Below are 26,329 nucleotides of genomic sequence, written 5' to 3' on the forward strand. Positions count from 1 at the left end.
TTGTATTTGCTCTGTGAAGGGTGGGAGGAACAAGACGTAAGTAGTGCCTTAAGCATGACCCAATACATCTTGCAACTAAGGCAGTGGTGGGCGAACTATGGTGACCATGTCCTACTGTCCTAAATGTAGTCTGTAACCTATAATTTAAATCAGCTTCTGAACCAAATGACCGGAGGATAGCCAACGTGATGCCAATTTTTAAAAAGGGCTCCAGAGGTGATCCCAGCAATTACAGGCTGGTAAGCCTGACTTCAGTACCAGGTAAACCAGTTGAAACTATAGTAAAGAACAAAATTGTCAGACACATAGATGAACAAAGTTTGTTGGGGACGTGTCAACATGGTTTTTGTAAAGGGAAATCATGCCTCACCAATCTACTAGAATTCCTTGAAAGGGTTAACAAGCATGTGGACAAGGGTAATCCAGTGGATATAGTGTACTTAGATTTTCAGAAAGCCTTTGACAAGGTCCCTCACCAATTGCTCTTTAAGCTGCCATGGGATAAGAGGGAAGGCCCTCTCATGGACTGGTAACTGGTTAAAAGATAGGAAACAAAGGGTAGGAATAAACGGTCAGTTTTCAGAATGGAGAGAGGTAAATAGTGGTGTCCCCCAGGGGTCTGTACTAGGACCTGTTCTATTCAACACATTCATAAATGATCTGGAAAAAGGGATAAACAGTGAAGTGGCAAAATTTTCAGATGATACAAAACTACTCAAGATAGTTAAGTCCCAGGCAGACTGTGGAGAGCTAAAAAAGGATCTCTCAAAATGGCAACAAAATGGCAGATGAAATTAAATGTTGATAAATGCAAAGTAATGCACATTGAAAAACATAATCCCAACTATATATATCAAATGATGGTGTCTAAATTAGCTGTTACCACTTAAGAAAGAGATCGTGGAGTCATTGTGGATAGTCCTCTGAAAACATCCACTCAGTGTGCAGCGGCAGTCAAAAAAGCAAACAGAACTTTGGGAATCATTAAGAAAGGGATAGATAAGACGACAGAAAATATCATATTGCCTCTATATAAATCCCTGGTACGCCCACATCTTGAATACTGCATGCAGATGTGGTCACCCCATCTCAAAAAAGATATATTGGAATTGGAAAAGGTTCAGAAAAGGGCAACAAAAATTATTAGGGGTACAGAACAGCTTCCATATGAGGAGAGATTAATAAGACTGGGACTTTGCAGTGGTGAGGCAGGTTGGGCTACTGGATTGAGAGATAAAACTGCCAGGGAGGAGAAAGGAAATCAAGATCTATCACATGAATCTTCTCAAACCTTGGAAGACATGGGAGGCCTTGATGATAACTCCCCATCTTCCGGAACCTGAATTAGGACCCCAACTACTCAGCAGCCAAGAACTGACAACAGTATAGGAGGGTGAGGGCTCTCCCTTGGGCAAAGAAAGCAGCTCCACCAATTGATCAAGAACTTTGCACTTGTATTCTCCATCCACACAGGGAGAATGCAGTTGGTTCAACACCATCTGGAGACCAACCCGGGCCAGCTGGTCAGGAAGAATGCTAGGTCATTGCCATGGATGATGTGGGATATAGTCTGAGGGGAAGTACGGGTGATGTGGATATGGGGGTAATTGTCCCATCCAAAAGTGAATGGACAAGCTCCATAATTCTCGTTCCCAAACTGGACAGTTCAGTTCTGCACTGACTTTAGAAAGGTTAATGCCATCTCGAAATTCAACACTTACCCAATACCAAGTGTAGATGAGTTACTGGAGCAGCTGAGACCAGAGAAATACCTGAGCATTACTGACTTAACAAAAAAGTACTGGGAGATTCCTTTATCCCCTTCTTTGCAAGAGAAAACAGCTTTCTACATCCCTTTTGGACACTTCCAGTTCAAGACTATTCCTTTCAATCTCCTTGGAGCTGCCATGACTTTCCAAAGGCTTATGAATAGGATCCTCAGGCCCCACCATCAGTATGCTGTGGCCTACACAGACAGCATCATTGTCTACAGGCCTACCTGGGAAGACCACCTACTGCACTTAAAGGCGATGCTAAAAGCCCTATGGGATGCGGGACTTACAGCCAACCCAGTAAAATGTAAGTTAGCCATAAATGATGTAGCCTACTTGGATACTGCATAGGAGGTGGTCTGATGAAATCAGTGGTCAACAAGATACAGGCCCTAGCAGTGTGTTCCATTCCCGAGACAAATAGGCACGTAAGGTGTTTTCTCGGTCTGGTCAGTTATTACTGGAGGTTTATACCTGGTTTTGCCTCAATTGCAGCCACCCTTACAGACTTAAAAGGCAACAACACAAAAAGATCCAATGGGATGAGAAATGCAAAGTCAGTTTTAATGAGCTGAAAACACGACTGTGCCAGGCACACCCATGCTCTTCAACCTTGATTTCTCCTGGGAGTTCATGCTGCGCATGGGAAGCCTCGGATATCAAGCTCAGCACTATATGTTGGATCATATTAAAGAAGTTCTGTATTAAAATCACAAATGAGTTTGATTCCCCATAGTTTAAATTCCAGAGTATTACTGATTAAGAGGTCTCTTGGTTTTTGGTACTGTTTCTCTCCCTCTATGTGTAAAACTTGCAAGCTGCTAATTGTGTTAGTACATTCTAAGACAGAGTCTGTTCTCAAAGCAATTCTTTGTAAGAATAACTACTCACACAGAGAGAGACTCAAAGCAATACTTGTAACAACAGAAACAGCACCCAGAGACTCCCCACCCTTTTGTTGTATTCATCTCGCTTTGTTAACAATTGTGATTAAAATAGAGTTAGAGGATGTATGCGGATAGATGCTTGGTGTGGATAATAACTGAATGATCAGGGAGGTGCCAGCCTAAGAATCTAGTGTCCATCGGCTGAAGAAGGCGTCAAGTGGAAATAACCAGAGGACCCCCGGAGGGCAGACTGGAATCCACCCAACAGCCTCAAGAACCAACGAACAAGATAATATCTGGCAGCACGGAGCCGTCAGGAATGTGCCATCTGCTGATTGATTCAGCAAATGCATGATGAAGCAATTCCCATAGACTGGCACAGGAAGAAATTCCTATAAAAAATGAACTCTAGAAAGTGAGAACTTTGGTGTCTGATTCTGCAAACCAACTTCCAGGAGCATCAGATGAGCATCTGACAAGGCCCTGCTCCCTCCTCATGTCCAGGCCACCTGGCCAGTGGCTTGGCATGAGCAACTCTAAGGCTGGTAACTATGATAACAACCTTGCAGAACTTGTGTGTGTATGAATGAATGTGTGAATAAATATGAAATTGAATGGAATGTTATAGCTATAACTAACTGCTTACTATGATTCTTTCTGTATTCACAATAAATGTGGCATTTTGCCTTTTCCCCTTTAATAAGATCCTGCTGTTTTTTATTTTATTGGTATAACATATACTCTTGCAAAACTTTGAAGGAAAAGAACACCCAGTCCTATTCCTGAGTAGGAAGATCTTTCCCAGAGAAAAGGCTTACTCCATTCTTGAAAAGGAGGCATTGGTGATTAAGTGGACCATGTTTTCCTTTGGGTATTGTCTGAGAGGGTAGCCCCTCTCTCTGGTCACAGAACATGCCCCCCTACATTGGATTCACACCATGAAAGACAAAAACCCCACATATAATGAGATGGTAACTTGTGCTACAACCCTACAGTTTCAGAGTACAGCACTAGGTGGGAAGGGACCATAACACCGATTTCTTCTCATGGGAGATCGGGGATGGCAACAAACTGCCCCAGTATGGCTTTTCCAGGTTGAGAGGTGAGGTACGTAAAGGGACACAGCCTCATACTGACATTGAGGACACTATTGAGCGCCTATGGGCCTGTCCAGCACTAATAAGGTGCACCTTCAAGGCTTGTTCTGCCTGGAGAGCAGGGAGCTTAAAAGGGAAAACCTATCACAGGAAGGGGCAGTGAACAGGGAGAAGGCTGCCCTGCCTCAGACAGTGAGACAGGCCCACGGAGAAGGAGACAGCAACAAGCCGCACTGCTCCCAAAGCTGGACAACCCAGCCTCAGAGCAACGCGCCTCATGAGGAGTGGCTGGAGGTGGACCTTGTGTAGATTAAGCCCAAAGGGCTGACCCAGGAAGACTGCCTGAATTGTTTTGCCTTGCGTCTGTTTGATTTCCCATGTGGTCCCCTCTCCCACAGGGGACGAAAGAGGGGGAGAGGACTTTTCTTTTGTTTGCTCCAAGAACCTCTTGGGCATCTGCTGGAAAGGGGGAGAGTAGAAGAACCTGCAGTGGGGTCTAGAGGGGACTCGTAGGGACCCTTTCCCCCCACAACTCCCCAAAACACAAAAACAAACAAAAACAGATAATACTTTTGTTTTTGATATAAAGCTTGATATTTCACCTTGTCCCTCCCAAATTTATTTTTCCCTGTCTGTCTTTTAGCTTAGAAATATGACTATTGTCAAGTCTTCCCCTCCCTGGTTTTGCTGGCTGTGTCACTGGAAGGCCAGAGAACTGGAATAGATGCTTTCTCTATCCTTAATTGAAGAAGTAGGGTGTTGAATCTTTAACAGTGATCTTTTCCCCCAACCATTTATCCAGTGTTTGGAATAAATAGGTGTTTTAAAAAACAAACAAAAAATAAAAAGTCTTTAACACACAAACAGCCTGACCAAATATTCCTTCTTTTCTTAATTGCTCAAATTTCACATCCTTGGTATGTCTGATGTAACAATCCTCAGAATTTTCCAGCCATCCATGGAGTTTTCATGGTGAAAGGTGATACATTACACTGGAATGTACAGGTAAAAATAAGCAGGAACTTTTCACCTCCCCAAAATGTTCAGGCCTTTTTTAAACATCTTAAAAAAACAAATAAGACATCTTCCCTCCCTCCTCCCCACACACACTTTTTAAAAAAAATTTGCAAATCTCCTTTTTAGTTTATTGTCCTTTTGTGTTTGTATATGTGAAAATGGAATCATCTCTTTTGCTTTGCTATGTTGTACGATAGAAACATTTTAAGTATAGTATGGTGCCATAATATTATACTTTAATTGTATCACAGAATATTAATTTTTTCATGAAAGCTAAAATCTATTTACCTTCCTTCCCCTACAGTGTATAAACTTTGTTTTATTCCACACTTTAAAATTATTGACTTTCATCACAATTTAAGCTATTAACGTCAACTGTTTCACAATTCCTAAAAGAAACTTATAACGTGTTTCTCTATATTTAACCACACAGAGGTTCCTGAAAGGCAGTGTTAGCTGCAATTTCATTTTATTCAATTCCATAGAAGTGCATCCATAAGTCAACTGTCCCCAGGGATTTCAAAATGACCTTCTTCTCAAGGATTTCATTTGCTTCCCTCTCCCCTCCAGGCGAGGAGTTAAAAAAACACCACCACAACTCACAACCAAGCACGGTAGGTATTTGGTCCATTGTGCACTAGACATGACACAATGCCACATAATGTGATGAAGTTTTTTCATAGCCAATAGCTAACTTCTCATAAGTGAACCAGCAAAGTATTGTTTACTTGCTGCCAAATGAAATAAAACTCCAGTGACAAACATCTTTCTTTCCCTTTTGAATTTCATCTATTTTTCTTCTTACAGACACAATACGCAGCAAATAACATCCTGTAAGTCACTCTGTTTATATCATGATACACAATAGGTTAAATTAAAAATGAAGTTGCTTTTTCAGTGCAATTTTACTTCACCCAAAGCAGAACAAAAGCATCTGAAATTTAGTATCTTTTACTATCTGAAGCTGCCTTTTCCCAAGTTGTGCTACCTTCAGAAGGGATGGATGCCCTTTGCTGGGCGATGGTGGCCTTAGAAGCAGTCTATCATGGCAGCATACCATGGTTATTCTAAACCATCCTTGAGGGATGCCTGATGCAGCTGCAACCAGTAGTCTGAGGGCTCTTACTTACCAGGGGCTTGCCCCTATGGAGTCATCACCTACGTCAAGGAAACTTCCCATAAACCCAAACTGAAAGATAGGACAAATGGGATAGAAAGCCTTGTTTAAAACACAGAATGGCATTCTTCTGTATAGCTTAGAACCAATCCAGAGGCCTTCTGTGACAAATGATTAAAAAGAGAATTTTCAAAAGCTTTCACAGGGTAAATGTTGTGAATTTACATTTAATGGAAAACAGAAAATGTGCAACAATATCACCAAAAGTGCATAAAAGGAAACTAGCTGTGTGTGAAAAGTATGTGTTTATTTGACATAGTCATTTTTTGGAATCAGTATAGTACCACAATAAGTATCTTTATTTATTTAGCATGCCCCGTGTTGAAGGACACAATATAAATTTTGGATTGCACATGTGACAGAAACATCCCCAGTTCGCGCTGAGATTGTTAGTTACACATGTCAGGGATACAACTACGGAACAAAAACGATACCACTTGATATCTTGTATCTAACCAACCTAGCGAGATTCCGCATTCTAAAAATTAGCAACAAAGCTTCGGCAAGCAATAATTGCTGAAGGATTTGATGACTAATTTCAAAGAAAGAGAACGCTCACAGATTTTCTCAAACTATCTGTGACTAAATCAAAAACAGAATAAAGAAAATGAAGTGTTTTGAATTATGTGCCTAGCTCTAATCACATGTGTTAGGCTAAATTCTGTGAGATACCTTGGTGCTATTTACATTGATTTCACATGAGATGCACCTATGAAAAGGAGAGCAGAATGCATCCTGTTATCTGATTTATATAAGTAACCTCAACTAATGGGCAAAATTCAGACTAGTGGTATGTGCAACTCCACTGCAGTCAGTGGAATTACACCCACTTATACCAAGTCCGAATTGATCCCAGGGAAGTCAAATATACAAACATTACTATTGACCATGAGGAAATGTTGTCATTATCTTAATTCCAACTGCTACTCAAGAGCAATATCAATGATTAATTGATTGGCCTGGGGGGAAATGTGTACAAGAGAACACAAATAAATCAATGTGTGAAACACTATGCAATGTAATATATACCTGGGATCGATCATATTACTGCTCACTCAGATAGGCCTGCAAGTGAGAAATAGTCCTGCTCACAAGAGGTCACCAGCAGGGCAAATTGGGTGCTTAACAAAAGAAATTTTCATCGTTTTATGCATACCCTATTTCTCCTGAAGAGGGCAAAAGAGATGGGTGAGGGACAGAAAGAATCACTAAAATGAAAAGAAAAATAGTTTTGATAAATAAAGGGTAAGTGAGAGAAAGACACAGTCTGTTTCATAAGCAATAAGTGATGCAGCAAAGAGGCTAAGTTGTAGGAAAGACATGATTTAATGATCATGCATGGAGGCTACGTTACACTGGCCTGTCTGTCTGGCAGGAACATGGCCCCAGATTGAATTCTCAAGACCCTTGTGTAACAGCAAAGTACGTCCTTTCTGAAACCTGACCCCCCTTTCTCCAGTTCCTCTCACACTACAGAGTCAGTGGGTATTTAAGTCAAGTTATTGAAATCAGGGAAGTTCTCTCAAAACAGAAGTGTTATTTTGGCAAAATATTCAGCATTATTTTAATGTCTGTCTGATAAATTTATTGGTTGGTCTTAAAATAAATGGGCAATTACATTTTAAAAATGAAAACAGGATTGATTAAAGAACATGGCGGTGTCCCTAGAGCTTGGATTTATTTTATAGAAATTTAGAGACATAGCAAAATAATTACTATTGTGATGATGTAGGTTGGATTTAAGGAAGAATTGACATTGTTTATTTAAGAAAATGAAGAATATACCTTCTATTGTTCCTATCAGAGATGGTAGTGATTAAAATGTCGTGAAATAAGGTACGTCTTCACTAGCAACGTTAAAGCGCTGCCATGTGGCTGTGTAGTCACAGCACCACACAGTTGTGGCTGTAAAAAAACCACTCCCACGAGGGGAGTAGCTCCCAGTGCTGGTGCACTGTCTACACTGGCACTTTACAGTGCTGAAACTTGCAGCACTCAGGGGGGTGTTTTTTCACACCCCTGAGGGAGAAAGTTGCAGCTCTGTAAATTGGCAGTGAAGACAAGGCCATAAAATGAAATGACAAAACCCTTTGTGATAGTGCTAAGCAACAGGCAATGGACTTTTGCTGAGAGGAGGAGTTTACTGAGCTTGTGCACAGAAGTCGAAAGAGGTCTGGATATTGCTGGGGAGGGAGAACACTGCATGCAGCAGAATGGAGAGCAAACATGTAGGCATGTTTCAACTCCAAAACAGAAACATTCCATAAGAATGAAAACAGCCTTTGATGAACCTCTAGAGCAGGGATTCTCAACCATTTTCTTTCTGAGCCCCCCCCCCCCCCCATGCTATAAAAATTCCATGGCCCACCTGGGCCACAACAGTTTTTCTGCATATGCAGTAAAAGCCAGGGCTGTCATTTGAGGGTAGCAAGCAAGTCAATTGCCTGGGGCCCCACAAAACTAAGTTGCTCGGTCTTTGGCTTCAGCCCCGGGCGGCGGGGCTTGGGCTTTAACTTCATCCCCAGGCAGCAAGGCTCTGGCTTCAGCTTTCTGCCCTGGGCCCCAGAGAGTCAAACGCCGGCCCTGCTCTCTGGTTTATTTTGGCGGCTCTCCTGAAACCTGCTCATGGCCCCTCAGGGGACCACGTTCCTCTGGTTGAGAGCCGCTACTCTAGAGAAATGGCAGGGAGAAATTTTTTGCACTCCAACCAGGTCAGTTTTTCAGGGAAAACCTCTTCCAACTGATTTCCAGATTGCCACAGACTGTTAAGAGAAATGCTAACTGTGCATTTCAAATAGAAGTGCCACAAATGAGCAAGACTCTACTGCTTAAGGAGGTGTTAGGGTGACAAGAGGTGTTTTGGGAGTTGAATTTCAGGGATGAGTTCAATATAAGGCCAGGATGAAAGATTAGATTTGACTGTTGAATAGACTGAGAGAGTATAAAGTGCAGGCAAAGTCCTCAGAGGTTTAACCTAAGCATGAAGAAGACAACAATTTCAAGGATATGAGGGTAGAGTTAGATTAAGTGGGGGATTCTAGAGGTACAGAGGTGCTTTGAGAAAAACTGTGAGGATGACTGTCATTGAGCACTTGGAAATGAGAGAGGCAGGCGTGACTGAGAAGACAGGGGGACTCATGTATTTGCCTGATTAAGAAGCATGATGATATTACATTTTGTGTGCTCTTTAATTTTTGGACATGATGCTCAACTGTCAGACTCAGTTTTTCATCTGACCCTAAACTGCTGTTGGAATAACCTCATCAGAGAATTTTACATAGCAAAACAACTAACCTGTAAGACCTCTTCTTTTTCAGCAGATTGCAGCAAAGTGGAGTGAAAAAACTAAAAGCTCTTGTCGTTACTCTTTCCGGAAAAGAATCTTGTCTCACATTAAAATTTCAGATGAAGTGAATGAGTGTTAAAGTCAGCAAAGACTATTTTGGAAGCACTGACTGAGGGCTTGACTGGGGATAACAAGGAGTTTACATATTAATTAAATAGGGAGAGTTGTCACTCTCAATAAATGGGCATTTCCATCTTCTTTTCTGAAATGGTTTTCCAGTTTGGGCCTTGAATGCAGTGTGTATTAATGAGGACAGGAATATGGAGATATTGAATTGCAAAAGTGTATAAGCACCATTATGATATACAATGGAAAGGGAGTGTTATCTCATGTCCTTATGCAGAAAAGGAAGGGACTATGCCCTCTAGATGGCATTATGAACCTGCATATTTCAGATTTTAATGGGTCAGAATGTCAGGCACACTATTTACCCTTCCACCTATGTAGGAAATTTGTGTACGTAAGTCAAAAAGATCAGATGGCTGCTTTTGGTCTCTATGGGATGGAGACAGCTGCTCACTGTTAAAATTCAGAAAGGTTGCTGTCCTGGGAGAAAGCCACTTTCCTGGCCATTTGATTAGTACTCCAGGTGCAATGAGGTGAAGAAAGGATGCTCCAAAATCTCAGGACAAAAATGACTGAGGATCTCCAAGACACCATCTGGGCAGATTCATTAAGGGTAACCAGACTTGATAGCGTGCCAAGGATGGATGAGATGAGATATCAAAGCACGAGAACAAACATAAATATAACAAATCTCAGGCATTACGAAAAATGGGGGGAAATGTCTGCAAAAATAGTTGTCTTTTTCTGTAAAATCAAATTCTTCCTTCTACATGCTGTTTAATACCATTGCAAATCTTAATCAGGCAAATATATACTAACATAAAATATACATATATTTTGTGGCTTTTTTTGGTTTTACTGTTCAATTGAAAGCAGGTATTTGTTGCATAATACATGCTTGATTTATTCATTCTATTTATGTTTTTACACATATTATTGAAATTATAACTAATCTTAAAGTCTGCAAGTACCACACTGACATGTTAAACTGACTTTTAAAAATTAGAATAAATATTTAGGTTTTAACTGCTGTGGACCAACAAAGAACTTTATAAAACAAGGATACTGAAACAATGATCTTCTGATTATGCAAATATGTGCGTGCGTGCGTACTCCCCCCCACCCCAAATACTGGGGTCAAGAACCTCAGTTGACCTAAGTCAGCTAAGGATCTGGGCCAGCTGGGCCAGATCTGGGATGTGGGTGTCTAATTTGTGGTGTTCTGCAAATTTAACAAAAAGAAAATCATTATCATTTTTTAAAGTTGTGTTACTCTCCTAACCTCATTCATGCTTCATCATCTTCCAAAGCCCATAGAAGAAAATGAATTGAGAGAAATTATTTTTGCTATGTGAGAATCAAATACCTTGCAACTCTAACTGCTGAAGTAAATTAATGGGATTTCCTCTGCAGCCAACAAAGAATGCTGATGGCATATGGGATTTTCCTATTTAGATCAATTTGACATGAATTCCAGCTACTTATTATTTTAAGTCTATGAACTATTTATTATTGGAGACTTGCTTCGTTGGATCACAAAAAGCATTGCATTAGTATGTAAATTAGAAATGTACGGCCTGATCCTGCAAAACCTCTCTCAGACAAAAAGCCCTTGCTCCATGAGAAGCCCCTTGCAGACTCACTTAACCAATGACAGGTTTCAGAGTAACAGCCGTGTTAGTCTGTATTTGCAAAAAGAAAAGGAGTACTTGTGACACCTTAGAAACTAACCAATTTATCTGAGCATAAGCTGTAGCTCACAAAAGCTTATGCTCAAATAAACTGGTTAGTCTCTAAGGTGCCACAAGTACTCCTTTTCTTTTTACTTAACCAATGGTTTGCAGAATCAATTTCAGAATTTATCTAATAGAAATTATATATACATAAAAATAAATTATTACGACTTACTATTTTAAAATTACAAATAAGAGAGTGGTAAAGTAAGTGAAAGCACAGAGAACTTTGTTTGGCAAAATTTTGTCTCATTTGACTAGGATACTGCATTTTCAATTTTTTTGCATTTTTGATTGTTAAGAAGCTAAGTTACATTACTTACTGATGATATGCAGTGAGGTATTGTACACAGAGTGATCCAATGATACTTAAAGTGATTAACAATGGAATTATAAAAGTCTTTTAAACACTTAAGCAAAAGTACTTGAGATTCAAAATATGAGATTAATTACAACCCAGCAAGGATTCACTACAGAATGGGGTGGAATATGAAATAGTTGTTATGGAAGGTCTGCAAAATGGAAGCCTTTATATTTAGTTATAAACTATTATATTTAGTTGTGTTGCAGACAATACAGAAAATGTTAATCTCTGTTCTCCAAGTTTTTCTGTAAATTCAGTAACTCAATACATTGTTTAGGAGATCCTCAAGTTTAAATACAGTTTCCATTGTTTGTATGCATTATAACAAGCTAAAACATTAGTAGAAAAATAAAAATAATATTTTTAAAAAGGACATTTAGTGCACATAAAAGGAGCTGAATTGACAGCACTGAAAAATCAAACCCCATGTCAATCTACCTTGAGTAGACATAAATAGGTAACAGCATAGGTTATCTGCCTTATCAATGAGCCTTAACCTGACCTGGACAGTGTTATGTTTGTAGTAAGAGCATGCAAGAATCTGAAACCAAACCAGAAAGTGAACAAAAACTTCTATTAAAAACTATATTAATTGCATGAGAAGGTTGAACAAGGAGAATTCTGGCTTATGCAAAAATGATCTCCCATCTTGGTGAAGGAAGGGAGTGCAGTCACAGGCCACAGTGCATAATGGGATGTGAAGTCAACCTGGAGAGTCCGACCTACAGTGAAGAGTGGGAGCATGAGTCATCTGAACTACAAGTACCCTGAGAAACTATGGCAGCATTTTGGAATTTAAATATTTTGAAATTTTAAAATTTGGCATTCAATTTATCTATCAAAATTTTCATTTAGTCAAAACCCCTCCAATTTTTCATCAAAAACAGTTTCAGCAAAAATTTTCTACCAGCCCTCAAGAGCATACCCAAGGCAGTAGCATGTGTTACATGCCAATTCAATCCTTGACTTCTTTTCTGAGTGTAGCAATAAAGGAGCTATTTAGTACTAATTGTGCTTGATAAAGCCATTTGTAGATATGAACGTTTCTTTACCAGAAGCCCGACTGATATCGATTGACTGTTGAACAGTCAGTTAAGTGTAACATTCAGCTATCCAGCACAGATTGCATTCAGCAGTGACCTAGAGGTGAAGGGATTTACCTATTACTATTATTAACCTATTATATCCCCCAAACTCCCAACATCCCAACTGAAAATAATTGCACTCAATTTAAAACTGTAAGAAAAATAAATTGAGATACTGTATACAGCATTACTTTTTCCAGACATCAAGAAATCTGGAGATCATGAAAATGCCACTAAGTATGGACATGGTTTTCATTAAATTTCTTATGCTCTTCAGGGCAGCAAAATAATTTTAATCTGATTAAAATGTCAGTTCTTTCTAAAACAATTTTAAGGTGTAAATATTTAGGACACAGATGCATGTTTAGTCCAAACTCATTATAAGCAGTCTGCCGGGAGAAAGGAAGTGTTTTCAATGGTGTGCATATTTGGCGGTGTGCAGTTTCATTTTAACAGCACCTGGAAAATATATTACCCTTAAATATGGCTTTATGATAGCTTTGTATTGTTAAGTACATTTTCAATGCCATATGGGGCATTTCCATCACTCATTCTTATTCCCCCCCACTTTTTAATATTTAACACTTTTTAAAAAGCTCTTGTAACAGGAAAGGGGTTTAATTTAAAAATCTGAAGCAAAAAAATACATATCCATAGACAGACGTATGGCCCCACGTCACCTTCCACCAGGTGATGGCTATTTATGCGTATTTATATTAAGACACTGTTCCATTTGGGGGGAAGGGCTGTGCGGTGGACTGTGCACCTCCAGCCAGTCCCAAAGACGAGCACAATGGTTTCAGCGGTGATAGGGGAGTGAAACCCAAGTAGTTCCTCCTGTATCCAGAGGGGAGGGGCAGGACTATCTTCATCACCTTTAGGGAGACTAATGTCCACACTAGACATTCTTTGCCTTTGCATGCCAAGAGCCCTGGCTTCTCTGCAGGACTGCAAAAAGGGAAGATGCTGGATAGAAAAGATCTTGTACCTTCTCCATGTCATTTTCTAGCCTTATATACTGAAATATACTTTATTAACTTTGAATGTAGCCAATATGTTCATGTCACAGGTTCACCAGAGCCAATGGACTCACAAGGAAGAACCCTATAATTTTACAGCAGTCAACTACTGTTCAGCTCAAGGTGGACACCTCAGTTTTATATTCCACAACATAAAACAATCTTTCATTGACTCAATCAGAAACATGCAGAGTTAGCCAATGACCAGACTGGGCTTTGGGGTTAAGAGAGGTGCAGATCCTTCCTCTCCTAACTTCACCTAGAACCGTCCCTGGGAGAAAGCATCCAACCCTTTTTACATCACCTGTTGGGCGCTGATTGGCTTTTTGTCTGCTCCCAACCTTTCTAGCCACCAAAGAACTATTCTCATTGGTACTGCCTGCAGCTGACCCTGGGTGACCTCTCTATGCAGCTCTTGGAGATCTAAACTCACTTCTTTTTTCTCCAAAAGGAAATCTTCCTTGGACAAGGTGCATCAAGGCAGTGGGACTTCCAGTAAGGGGCAGTAAACCTTGGTATACACCATCACAGTCCAATAGATATTTTCAGTAGTCCAGGTTCTTTCAAGTGAATATATAACCTTTATTCACATTCTATTTATATTTTCATACTTTTAGTAAGAAAATAATAATACTTTTAATACTTAGATTTCAGTAACGAAAATAACTGACATGTAGTTCTTGTAATGGTTATGTAATCTAGCAGTTTTATCCATTAATTAATTTGGTGTGTGTGGGGGTGGGGGAATAGATTTTGAAATGGATTAGCCATAATGGTATCAATTACAGTAGATTTTTTATTTGAAAACTTGCTTAAATCCTGAGAAGTAAAAGTTTACCATCATTATTAGAAGCAAACAACATTGTAGTTTGGAGACAGCATGCTGCCTTCAATCTAAGTGCAACAAACTGGAGAGTTTGTGAAATCCATGGTATGTGAAAATGTTGGTTAATTATCAGGCATTGGTCCACATTATGGAATTTGGACTCATTCAGCCTCCCTCCTCCCCCGTCCCCATGACTGTAAGGGATCTGGTTCTTCCACATGGCTCAGAATTGAATGGTAAAATCTCCCTGGGAGAAGAAGATTTGACAGTAAACGGGTCAGATAATTTGGATTAACTAGCTTGACCTACGGTGACTAATTAGATAATAAATCTGGTCATGTGAGTGAGAAAATGTATTGAACAAAACATGAATCTGTTCAGTGTTTTCATCGATCTGACAAAAGCATTTGATACAGTCAATAGAGAAGGATTATGGATGATCCTCAGCAAACTTGGTTGCCCACCAAAACTGGTAAAGATCATTTGTTTATTTCATGAGGAGATGCAAGGTCAGATACTTTTTAATGGAGATCTCACTGACTCCTTTCCCATTTCAAATGGAGTCAAACAAGGCTGTGTCCTTGCCTCTGTACTGTTCAACCTCTTCTTCACCCAAGTTCTCAACCATGCTACAGATGGGCTCAACAGAGGCATATACATCAGACACGGACACGACAGCTCAGTCTTCAATCTTACAAGGCTTAAAGCAAAACCAAAAGTAACAGAACTACTAATAAGAGAAGCGCTCTTTGTGGATGATTGTGCCCTCCTAGCACACATAGAGGGAGCTCCTCAGTGCATCCTAGATCGCTTTGTTGAAGCATCAAAATTGTTTGGCGTCTCAATCAACCTGGAGAAAACTGTGGTGTTGCACCAATCATCTTCACCGCTCCGTGCCCTATCCCCGGGCATCTCCACGAGTGGAATCCAGCTAAAGCAAGTTGACAGTTTTATCTATCTCAGCAGCAACATCTCCCATGATGGATCTCTTGACAAAGAGATCACAAACAGGATAGAGAAAGCTTCTCAGTCATTAGGAAAGTTACATAACAAAGTCCTGAAATCCCATAACAATAACCCTCTCAGCAAAAATAAAACTTTCTAATGCTCTTGTGCTCACATCTTTTCTCTACGGCTGTTAGACCTGGACACCATACAAATGGCATATCAAACAGCTAGAGGCCTTCCATATGCGGTCTCTGTGTACCATTATGGGGATCCGCTGGCAGGACAAAATTACCAACCTGGAGGTTCTCCAAAAGTCACATGCCATAAGCTACGCTGGGCTGAACATATCGTTGGGATGCCTGACCATCGACTCCCCAGAAAAATTTTCTATGGAGAATTGGCACAAGGACACTGGAACCAAGTCCACCCCAGAAACTGCTACAAGGACAGCATCAAGGACAGCACACACTTTGGTGCAATAAAACCAGATGATCTTGAGAAAGCTGCATTAAATAGATCAGCCTGGCAACACACAACACTCAGAGCTTTCCAAGCCTTTGAAGAGGACAGCAATAATCGTTAGCTGCAAGGAAAAAGCGTCATACTACTGCTATAGCTACCAAGACGCTCACCCATGACTTTCTCTGCCCGATCTGCTCACGAGCATGTGTGTCACGCTTTGGACTTCAGAGTCACTCCAAAATCCACAAAAAGAGGGAGAGCATGAAAACGTCATCGTTGAACCGACGGACTACACACACACGAGTGGCCAGGGAATTGGGGAGAGAGGCTGTTTATGGATGAATCGAATTAAATGTGGTGACTGAAGGAGGACTATTTGCTGTAGATTATTTTTAGGCAATTTAGTGATTATGTCACAATTTTAAGTAATGGGATTAAACTTTCTTGTGGCAACAACTGCAGATGAAGCAGTTCACTTCTAGTAAGTAACAAGTTTCTTCTCCTTGTTACCAAAGGGATTTTAGACTCCTTGATGCTTGACACTTTCTTTGGTGAAAAAATAGTCTAACAAAGAAAAAAATTTATTCAATATACATCATAATCCATATGGAAATATCTGTTAAAAAAAGAAAGCCCAGAATCTATAAACTGCAACATTAAAGATTAAAATGAAGTTGCTTTCTCTTTGAAATTTCAGTTCACCCAAAGGAAATAAGTGTCTTCATAAACACTGTCTCTCTCAGCTATTTGGTTATCAAATAGTCTCTCTCCATAGAGTAATAAAAGCATAATATAGGAAGTATTTGACATACTTCCTCATTTGTTTAATGGTGATGATATGGGGGAAATTACCCTTTTAATACACTGGAACATTTAGCTTATGATCCTAAGTGAACCTTCTCCCATAAGCTCAATTTATTAAAACAAAATACATTTTCCCATGATAAATTGCAAAGAGTGAGAGTGAAAAACACTATAATTAGAATCAAGGAGAAGGCTTTTTGTGACTCTTCTCTTCTCAAATAGAAACTAGGTCTACTATAGTTCAGTTTACTGAAACTTTCATTGAGTTTCACTCACCCGCGAGCAATGAGATTTTCACACATGAATTAGGCCTTTCATTGGAAAACTTCAAGATCACAATTTTATGCTACCTCAGTGGCTTGCTGTTTTGGTGCAAGAAAGCAAGGCTGACAGCAGCCTACAGTCACCAATTTCCTCAGCTCGTGGAACTGATGCAAACTGCAGAATTTAGGTGCTTGAGGCAGGAGGGCTGGTTGCCTGCTATCTAGGTATGTAACAACCTGTAGGAATCACTGATTGGTTACCAATATCCGTCTTAACTGGAAGTTATGTTGTACTTTTAATACAGAATGTGGGTTAGAGGTAGAAAAAAATAAAATGGTGGCTTTGGGAATGAACTGACTTTCATTCAGGGGCAGGGCCAAGTAGTAGTATTTATTATTTATATTACAGTAGCCCCTTGAAGCTCCAGCTTCCAACATTCTAGGCACTCTACAGACCCACAGAAAGAGGCAGCTCCTGCCCTGAACAACTTACAGTCTAAGTAGACAAGACAGAAACAGGATGTATTATCATATGTCACAGAGCCTCAACAGGCATATTAGTTTGTAAGTATCACACCAGTACTCCAGATGGTTAGATGAAAAATCAAAGCCCCATTTTATTTATTTTTTCCTTGCCCGTTTTGGAGATGAAGGGCCAAGACAACAGACAAACAAACAAAACACATAAAGGGGCTATCAATATTAATAGCTAGAATAGCCAAGTCTAAGACAGTACTTATTAACTAGTCCCCCATCTTCTCTCTGACCTTTGTCTCCTCTTAGCCAATATGCACCATTTTCAGGTACCTTAATGGGATAACGCACTGAACTATAAGTCTCTATTTTCCCAATTGTGATCCTTGTGTCCCAGTGGTTCCCTGATTTGTGTTTCTGGGTCAAATCTGTAAAATGAATCCTGAGGAAAGAAAGCCAGCAAGCCAAACCCAGGCAACCTCTCCCCAAGATACTTGACTGCCCTCTCACATCCCCGTTCTTTACAGATGAAGAACTGAAGCACTGAGAAATTAAATTACTTGTACAAGATACAGGAGGTCTGTAGCTGAACTGGGAACCGAACCCAGATTTTCTGAGTCTCAATCCAACCCCTAACCACAACCTCATTCCTCTTCAAGGAAATGTGAGGACCCAGAGCCTAGTGCATGAAAGAAGGCCATCACACACAATGATTTGTGTATTTTACAGAAACCTTTTAATAAAACCTATGTTTACTGTTTTAAAAAAATTGTCTTTCATTCAGCATCCTTTGGTTTATTCCCTCAGGCTAACACCATTTGACAGAAAGGTTGCTTTCTTCCTGACTGCTCAGTCAAAAGCAAATGGTTTTTAGAGAGTTGCAATGAGAAAACTTAAAAAAAAAAAAAAAAAAAAAAAGGACAGAACACTTAATACCGTCAGACCTAATTATTTCATGCTGAATTCTCCACAATGTGTAAATGTCTGTCTATCGGACAGATTTTAATAAGCCTTCAAAAGCTGACACAGTATTTATCACTGATTTGTTAATTTAATTTTTTAAAATCAAAATGACTATTGCTTTTAGGGCTAGATTAGGGACCGAGCCCTGTGTAGCGTAGTGAAGAGCTGCACCATTCCTGGAGGACCACCAAAGAGATTGTACTTTGGACAGATAGGAACACTCCCTCCCAGGTGATCCCTGTATACACAGGAAGAGTGAAAAAACTGCTCTATTCACATATCACCCCACCCCTCCCCACTCCACCCACAGGCTGGTATAGAGGGGACAGAGCTATGAACTAGACTGTCCCCTGCCCCTTTTGGGGGGACTTCTCTTTGGTCAGGGGAGGTTGTGAGAAGCAAGCAGTTCCCCAGAGCACAGGAATTGCTACTGTAGGAAGCCTTTCCTTGCTGCATAGTTGGAACAGAAGCTTCTTGCTTGATGGGTAGGCCAAGCTCTCACAAGACTAAGACCTTTTTGGTATTCCTGCATGGCCAGGGAGGATATACTTGCTAAATAAAGCCTCAAAGGACTTAAACTGAACACAAAAGTGAAATTCACAAGTAATCCAAGTGATTCAGTAGTAATACATAATGAGAATCCTTTGCTGCTCTTTAGCATTTTATGTGGGGTTGTTAGCATTGTCTATTATTAAGGTTGCCTGAGACTTCCAATGATAAGACCTAGTTTTCAGTTGCTCTTCACTTTGCCAAACTAACTTTCTAGGCTGAAGTGTGCTTTTTGTCATCCCTGTAAAATTTCACCCAAATCTGGCCAAGTTAGAAGCCCTTTGAAAATCACAGTTTACACATGGTCAGTAGAGACACGATAGTACTTTGCAGCTAAATTCCCCCAAAATTCCATCCACACTGGGCATGGTCCATGCTTGGGGCTAAGCAGGATTTTCCCTGCAATTGCAATTTAGGGGTGCTGCGAGCCAGGGCCAGGCACCAAAACTGAGAGCAGGAAGCCTCTCTGCCCTGTGCTTTCAGTGTGACCCTTCAGCTAGGCCCAGGAAGCATGGAGAAGGAACCTGCTTTATTTGAATGGGGAGAGGACAATAGCTGGATGTCAGGAGAGTGGGGCAAGTAGATTGGGTCAAAGAGCCGGAGAGGGTGTGGGACTGAAGGCTGGTGGTGGGGAGAGGGAAACTGGGCCTGGGAGTTAGAGTTAGAGTAGGGGGGAGACTGGGACTGGCTGGGCAAGGAGACTGGAACTGGGAGTTAGGGAGGCTAACAGGGTGCATGACTGGGACTGCCTACATAAAGAAATTCAGACTTAGAATCAGTGAGGCAGTGGAGAAGTAGTCAGGGGTTCTGTTGAAATAAACAGTATGTGATCATGTAATTAGAGACTGTATCTTAATGCATACACACCAGGGAGTCAAATTAAGGTTGCAAAGGCAACCTTAATTCTGGCATTTCCTAACTTCTGAGTGTTTGACTTTTCAGTCTTTTCCACATAGTATGTGTAATATGTAGCTATACTGGGGGTTGATGCATTTTCAAAACATACTGTGTTGTGCAGGTTTTCCTGACTGCCTTTAAAAATATCTCTCTCCGATCACTCTTGTGCTGAAAGCAGACATGAAAATGAAAACCAACCAGAGTTGCACTATTTTCCTTACATCATTAATCTTTTATCTTTTTCAGAAGTCCACATACACAATGAATTTACCAGTGGAATTACTTTTGCTTCATAAGAGCTATAAGGTGTTTGATCATAACTGCTGGAGTAAATTAAGTGGATTTCATGAGCAGCTAACTAAGAATGCTGATGCCACAAGGGAGTTTTGATATCCAAGAGATCACAATTTTATATCAATTCCTATAGAGTGGGATATAATGGATTTTGAACCATTTGTTATTTGTCATCTGTTTCATTTGATTACAAATGTGTGGTATTTATAGGCTTGGAAGGATTCAATTTAAATCATGACTTGTCAGTAAATGTCAATTTCACCTGACACACAAAGCGAGGGAAAAAATGTCCACTGAAAAACAGTCAGTGAGCGCAGCCTCCCCAACACTTAGCAGCTTCAAGGATCTGGTATCACAGGACCTCAGCCACACAGGACGCCCGTTTCCCTGCTGTCGTGGCCCTGCTGACTCATTCACTGGCCAAGAATGGGGGGGTTACCATGGGCCGGAGATGTTCAGCAGTGAGGTGGCTTCCCCTGTCCTTGTCATGTGCCTGATCGCAGCCTCCCACACACAAAAAGGCCTGAGATCTTTGTTTGTTTGAGCTTCAACCTCCTAGCTGTGAGAACTGAAGACTTTATGGTAAAATTCTGTAATTTACACTTTTGAATTAGGCTTGTACAGATAAATAAAGCTTTAACTTTTTTAATCTCAACATCTACTGCCATTAAATAATTATTGCCTGCCACCTGCCCCCTTCATGCACCTGAGAAAATTAAAATAATTAAAAATAAAAACATGCTTAAAATTCATATTATCCATCACAATTAGAAAATAATAAAAATTGAATTCTGCCAAGAGTATTTATCAGTCAGTACGTTGGAAAGAGAATTGCTATGACTGATAAAGGATGTAAAAAGATCACCATTAAAAGGGCAAATGAGGGAATACTAAACTTTGTCAAAGGGCACAGAACACCTCATCGGGGAAAAAAAATACTTTTCGGTAGGCTGACAGTAAAAACGCTTTACTAAATTGCTCTTCATTGTTCACTGAGAAACCATCTATACTAAGATGCAGTGTGGTGGTTTATTTGGCAAAGTACTCAACAGTTAATGAGAAAAATAGTGCTAAAAACAACTGCACTGTTAAAGTCATTTTCTCCCTTTTAACAATGTATTACTTGAGAATAAAATGTATTACTGTTTTTACTCTAGAATGGATACTGTGCAACATTCAGTTCAGCATCAGTTTGTATTAGCTTCATCATATTTGCCATTTTTGCACCAGACTATTCGTGCAGAAATCTATTACTTGCCTCCCAGCTAATGCGGTGATGTTCAGTATTCCAAATACTATTAGCATCCAAAGAATTCTCTTCCTGTTATGGAGCTAGAACATAAGATTATTTTTTCCTATATGGGTAGCATAAAAATATAAGCTGAATAACCCGTTGGTATGCTTCTTTGGGGCTAGGGTTTTGATAGTGGGTAACTCCTCTGCTTTAGTCTGGTGTTCCTCAAAGACATTTAGTATATAGCAAAACCTTTTTTTTCTACTAGTTCAAATTCTGCCCTAGATTAATGATAAATATATTACTGTCTTTAGTGCAGGGACAGCACTCTCCAGCAACAGGATGATGAGGAAGGGCTGGGAAGAGAAAGGAAGGACTCTGTGTACCCTGGAAAAGGAGTACTTGTGGCACCTTAGAGACTAACAAATTTATTTGAGCATAAGCTTTCGTGAGCTACAGCTCACTTCATGAAAGCTTATGCTCAAATAAATTGGTTAGTCTCTAAGGTGCCACAAGTCCTCCTTTTCTTTTTGCGAATACAGACTAACACGGCTGCTACTCTGAAACCTGTGTACCCTGGGAATCTCTTAGGTGTTGAAATTGCATATTTGGCTAAATATGTGAAAACTTTCTTGATGCAAATGATCTCTTCTCTTAAAATATGTGCTGAATTCATGAGTCAGTGTCAAATATTCGTAGAAAGAACATGTGTGTGGGGGGGAAGCGTGATGAGGAGTATAAATCCCACACTAGAGTGGAAAGGGTTAAAGAGCAGTTCTGCGCCCCGGTAACTCTGCACGCCCTCTTTTCCCCAAACCTGCAGAGCATGCTCCAGCTGGAGGAAGGACTTTAAAGGGAGCCAGACAACTCAGATGGGGGAACAGGGGAGATCTCTGCCCTGAGTGCTCCAGTCCAAAGCTGCCACAAAAGCCTCTGCTGGGGAGGAAAGGACTATCAGCTGTCTCTAGCCAGGCTGAAGGTTCAGTTGCCCCTTTTTCCCCCCTTTGCTATAGTAAGTTGGACTTTGAGACTGTAGAAGGGGGTGGATAGTAGGAAGTGGTCGAAGGAGGCAGTCTTGAGGCAAACCCTGGTGCCTGACTTTGTTTTCCTCTCATAGGGCCCAGAGTAAGAGCTCAGTGGAGTGGAAGGGTCCAGGCTCCTTTATCAAATGCCCTTGTCACACAGGGATCTAACCGTCACTTCCACCCCTCCCAGAAGTAAGAAGAAGATGGAGATGTTGAAAGCCTCATGGGAAGGACCATCCATCTGCAGGGGCCAGGAGATAAACTGAGGATCCTCTCCTGTCGGAAGGACATGGGACCCTCTACAGTTTGTTGAACGCTGCTGCCCCAAAAGGGGGGACGAGCTAAAGTGGTGACCCAGCTAGAGGACTGAGTTGATTCACACCAAAAGGCAGGTCAGGCCAGTTCTGGAGGAGTTGCTGACAGGAAGCACCAGAGACAGGGAGGGGGAAATTGAGGGCCCAATGACCTAACTACTAGATGATGCCACCGGTAAGCCCAGCTCCCGGCAGTACATACATACATGCGTACATACATATTTACACAGACATAAATTAGCAATATTTGTGAAAATATTTATATACTGAAAATATTTTTAAATCACACACGTATGCTATATTTCTTCCAACTTTTAAAATCAAATTTCAACTTGGGGCCAACAATTTTGACTAGGATTTTTAAGAGGTGGTGTTATGACTAGGATGGCTTCCAAAGAAAGTAATAGAGTTGGGAAGATACACAAGGCTTGAAAAGACATTACAAGTCTGTGATACAAAATTATTTATAATCAGATGCTTTATTTCAGGTTTTATTAGTTTGATGAGACTAGGTGCATCTTGCAAATTCCCATCTCAAACTGTGCCCAAAATTATCTGCTCTTATTTTACTGCCTGGTATACATATACATATGTATACACATACATATCCCTAAGTAAAAGGATAAATGGACACAAATCAGATATTAGAAATGGCAACATACAAAAACCTGTAGGAGAACACTTCAACTTCCCTGGACACACAATAGCAGATTTAAAGGTAGCCATCCTGCAGCAAAAAAACTTCAGGACCAGACTTCAAAGAGGAACTGCTGAGCTTCAGTTCATTTGCAAATTTGACACCCTCAGCTCAGGATCAAACAAAGACCGTGAATGGCTCGCCAACTACAAAAGCAGTTCTCCTCCCTTGGTGTTCACACCTCAACTGCTAGAAGAGGGCCTCATCCTCCCTGATTGATCTAACCTCGTTATCCCTAGCCTGATTCTTGCTTCTATATTTACACCTGCCTCTGGAAATTTCCACTCCATGCCTCCGACGAAGTGGGTATTCACCCACAAAAGCTTCTGCTCCAATACATCTGTTAGTCTATAAGGTGCCACAGGACTCTTTGCCGCTTTTACAGATCCAGACTAACACGGCGACCCCTCTGATACATATACTTAGTATCTCTGTCTAGTGTATTAATCTATAAGGCTATTTTAAAGTACCAGTTCTATTTGAAATGAGTGTTGAGGGCCTTTATGTTCCTTGTATTTGGAAATGCATCCCTATTCGGGAAAGTCCTTGAGCAGAGCCACTGGAACTTAAGCAAGTGCCTTCCTGAATGGAGGCCTTAGTCCTAATTTTCTACTACAAGTAACAAGCAGTTTTGTTTAGAACAATGTATCCTGCTCACAAAGGAAGCAGGAAATGTTGTTACTTCCACACAACCCGAACGATATACTTTACTAACAGAAATGTTATACATGCAATTAATTTAATCAAAAGTAAGTATTAAGACTTGGAAAGAGAAATAACTATCCAAAACACTTAATTTTTTTCTCAGTTGGTGAATGGAAATACTCCCTAGCATATAAATAGTGTGCTTACTACTCATGGCAGTGTTTACACTTAGGGGTTTACCATGGTTTTTAAATCACAGACTGAATGTGACATGTATCCCATTGTGCTGGGGTTCATTGCATGATATGCTATGTCACATCTAACTATATATTACATTATTTCTTGATGCCTTCTTCTGATATTAATGTATGCTAATACCAGCAATCCACTGCTTGTAGAGATAAATATATAATGAAAATATTTTCTTGTAACAATTTGTTTCCCCCAAAAAATACTACTGGTAAAAATATGCACTGGGCCAACAAATAATTTTTAAAAAGGAATCAGCTCCTCCAAATGGTCTTCCATTGATCAAAGGCTGGTCAAAACATTTCCAACAAAACTGTTTCCGTGAAAAATTGAGTTTCTAATGAAATAACATTTTTCATTAAAAGAGTCTGCTTTCTGCAGAAAATTTTGAATTTTCATCTTAAACACTTTGGCCAAAATTGCAAACTTTTCAGCCAAAAACATTTGGGTTTTGGCTGGCTGAAAATTTTCCAGTTCCAGTTTTTCCAAATCTATCCAGAGGGGAAAAAAATTTCCAAACAGCTCTGCATTGGTCACCATACAGTGGGCCAAATCTTGCTGTTAGTTACCTCCATGCAAATGCTAATGATAGCACAATGTGGTCCTGAGACATTCATGAGTTTTATTCATGAGTTTTGCTTAAAGGCATAATCTTAATGCACAACACTGCACAGATGGATGGACTAACTTTCCTATGTGCTTTATTAGACTTGTTAATTTTATGAATCATGTCTGATAATTGTAATAATTTGAATACTCAAGATGAAGGAACCTGCTAATTGCTTTACTGTGGATGTAATGTCAAATACCCATTTTCTGTTTTTTTAAATACATTAATGAAATACTAAGATTAATTACTCTCAGAATACTAAAGGATGAGAACTGCTAATTGCAAGTAACCGAGAAAATGTATGTCTCTTGATTAATAAACCAAAGAGCTTTCACCCTTTGACATAAAAATTTATACCCTCCAAGAAAAAACAAGGGCAAGGATATATACCATTAAACCAACACACAATTAACAACACTTTGTTTTAATTATCTTTGCGCACAATTAATGTTGGCCCTGCAGTTCATTTTTCTTCTTTGACTGCTCATTAGACTATTTATGTAGATTAATTCTTGAAGTATTGGCATTTGCTAATACATGGTTTTTTACAAGCTACTGCACAAAACTGACATCAGTGAGGAAACCTATTGACTGACCTCCCAGAGACAGAGCCTGTCTGTCCATAATGTTATGTTTTCTTCTTTCTAGGCAGTTTGCCATAATTGATAAAAGGTTATGACTTTATTGAATGACTTCTTATCAGCTGAAAGGACATAAAGGACTGAAACAGTCATGTAGATTGACTGAAAACAAGGCCAAGGGAGCTCAAATTATGCATATTTGGAAAAAGAAATGTACAAGTAACCTCAACTCACTCAACATCAATGATAAAATTAAGACTGAATAAGAGCTTTTGTTTATTTCAAGTTCTAAAGACCTAGGTAAAATGCTTACACATTATGAAGCAATTGTTCTATGTAGGATTAGTGAGAATTAACATTTAATATGTTTATTTTAGTGATATTTGTGTGGGTCTTTAAAAGGAAAATATATTTACAGACAATTATAAAGACCTCGTATCATTTTAGGTGAGGCCTGTGCTTTGTATTTAGATCTGAACACACCTACCACTTTTTGTTTTCTTTTTGTTTTACAAAATCTTCCAGGACACTAATACTGAACTTGATTTTTAATTGAATTGGAGTACAAACCAAGTGATTATGAAGCAGAAGGAGAATTTTCCTGTTTGCTTAAACCAGAAATCTATAGCCCTAGTGACTGAATCTTTATTCCTTGTTTTTCTCAATCTTTACTCAGGCAAAACTCCTGCTGAGATCACTAGAAAGCATTTTTATACTGTACTGCTGAACCACTACATAAAAACCTGAACAGACTACAATGAACTGAGCACTGAATAAGAACTTCAGAATTTGATTCTATGTCCAGTCTTTGGTTCTGATCCTTGAGGTTATTACGGCATGCTTAAGTACATACATATTGAACTCAGTGCAGTTACTCAGGTGCATTCTCCCTGGAGGTCTGTTAAGGACTATGAGATTTTCCACAATAAGT

At 39.9% G+C, this 26,329-nt stretch overlaps 1 protein-coding gene across 11 annotated transcripts in view; it reads right to left on the bottom strand.

Moving 5' to 3' along the window:
* Positions 1 to 26,329, bottom strand: part of NCKAP5 (NCK associated protein 5) — a 587,437-nt gene that overhangs the window by 141,861 nt on the left and 419,247 nt on the right. The window lies entirely within an intron of this gene.

This window comes from Natator depressus, chromosome 11, assembly GCF_965152275.1.
Source record: "Natator depressus isolate rNatDep1 chromosome 11, rNatDep2.hap1, whole genome shotgun sequence".
In the NCBI taxonomy this organism is placed as follows: domain Eukaryota; kingdom Metazoa; phylum Chordata; order Testudines; family Cheloniidae; genus Natator; species Natator depressus.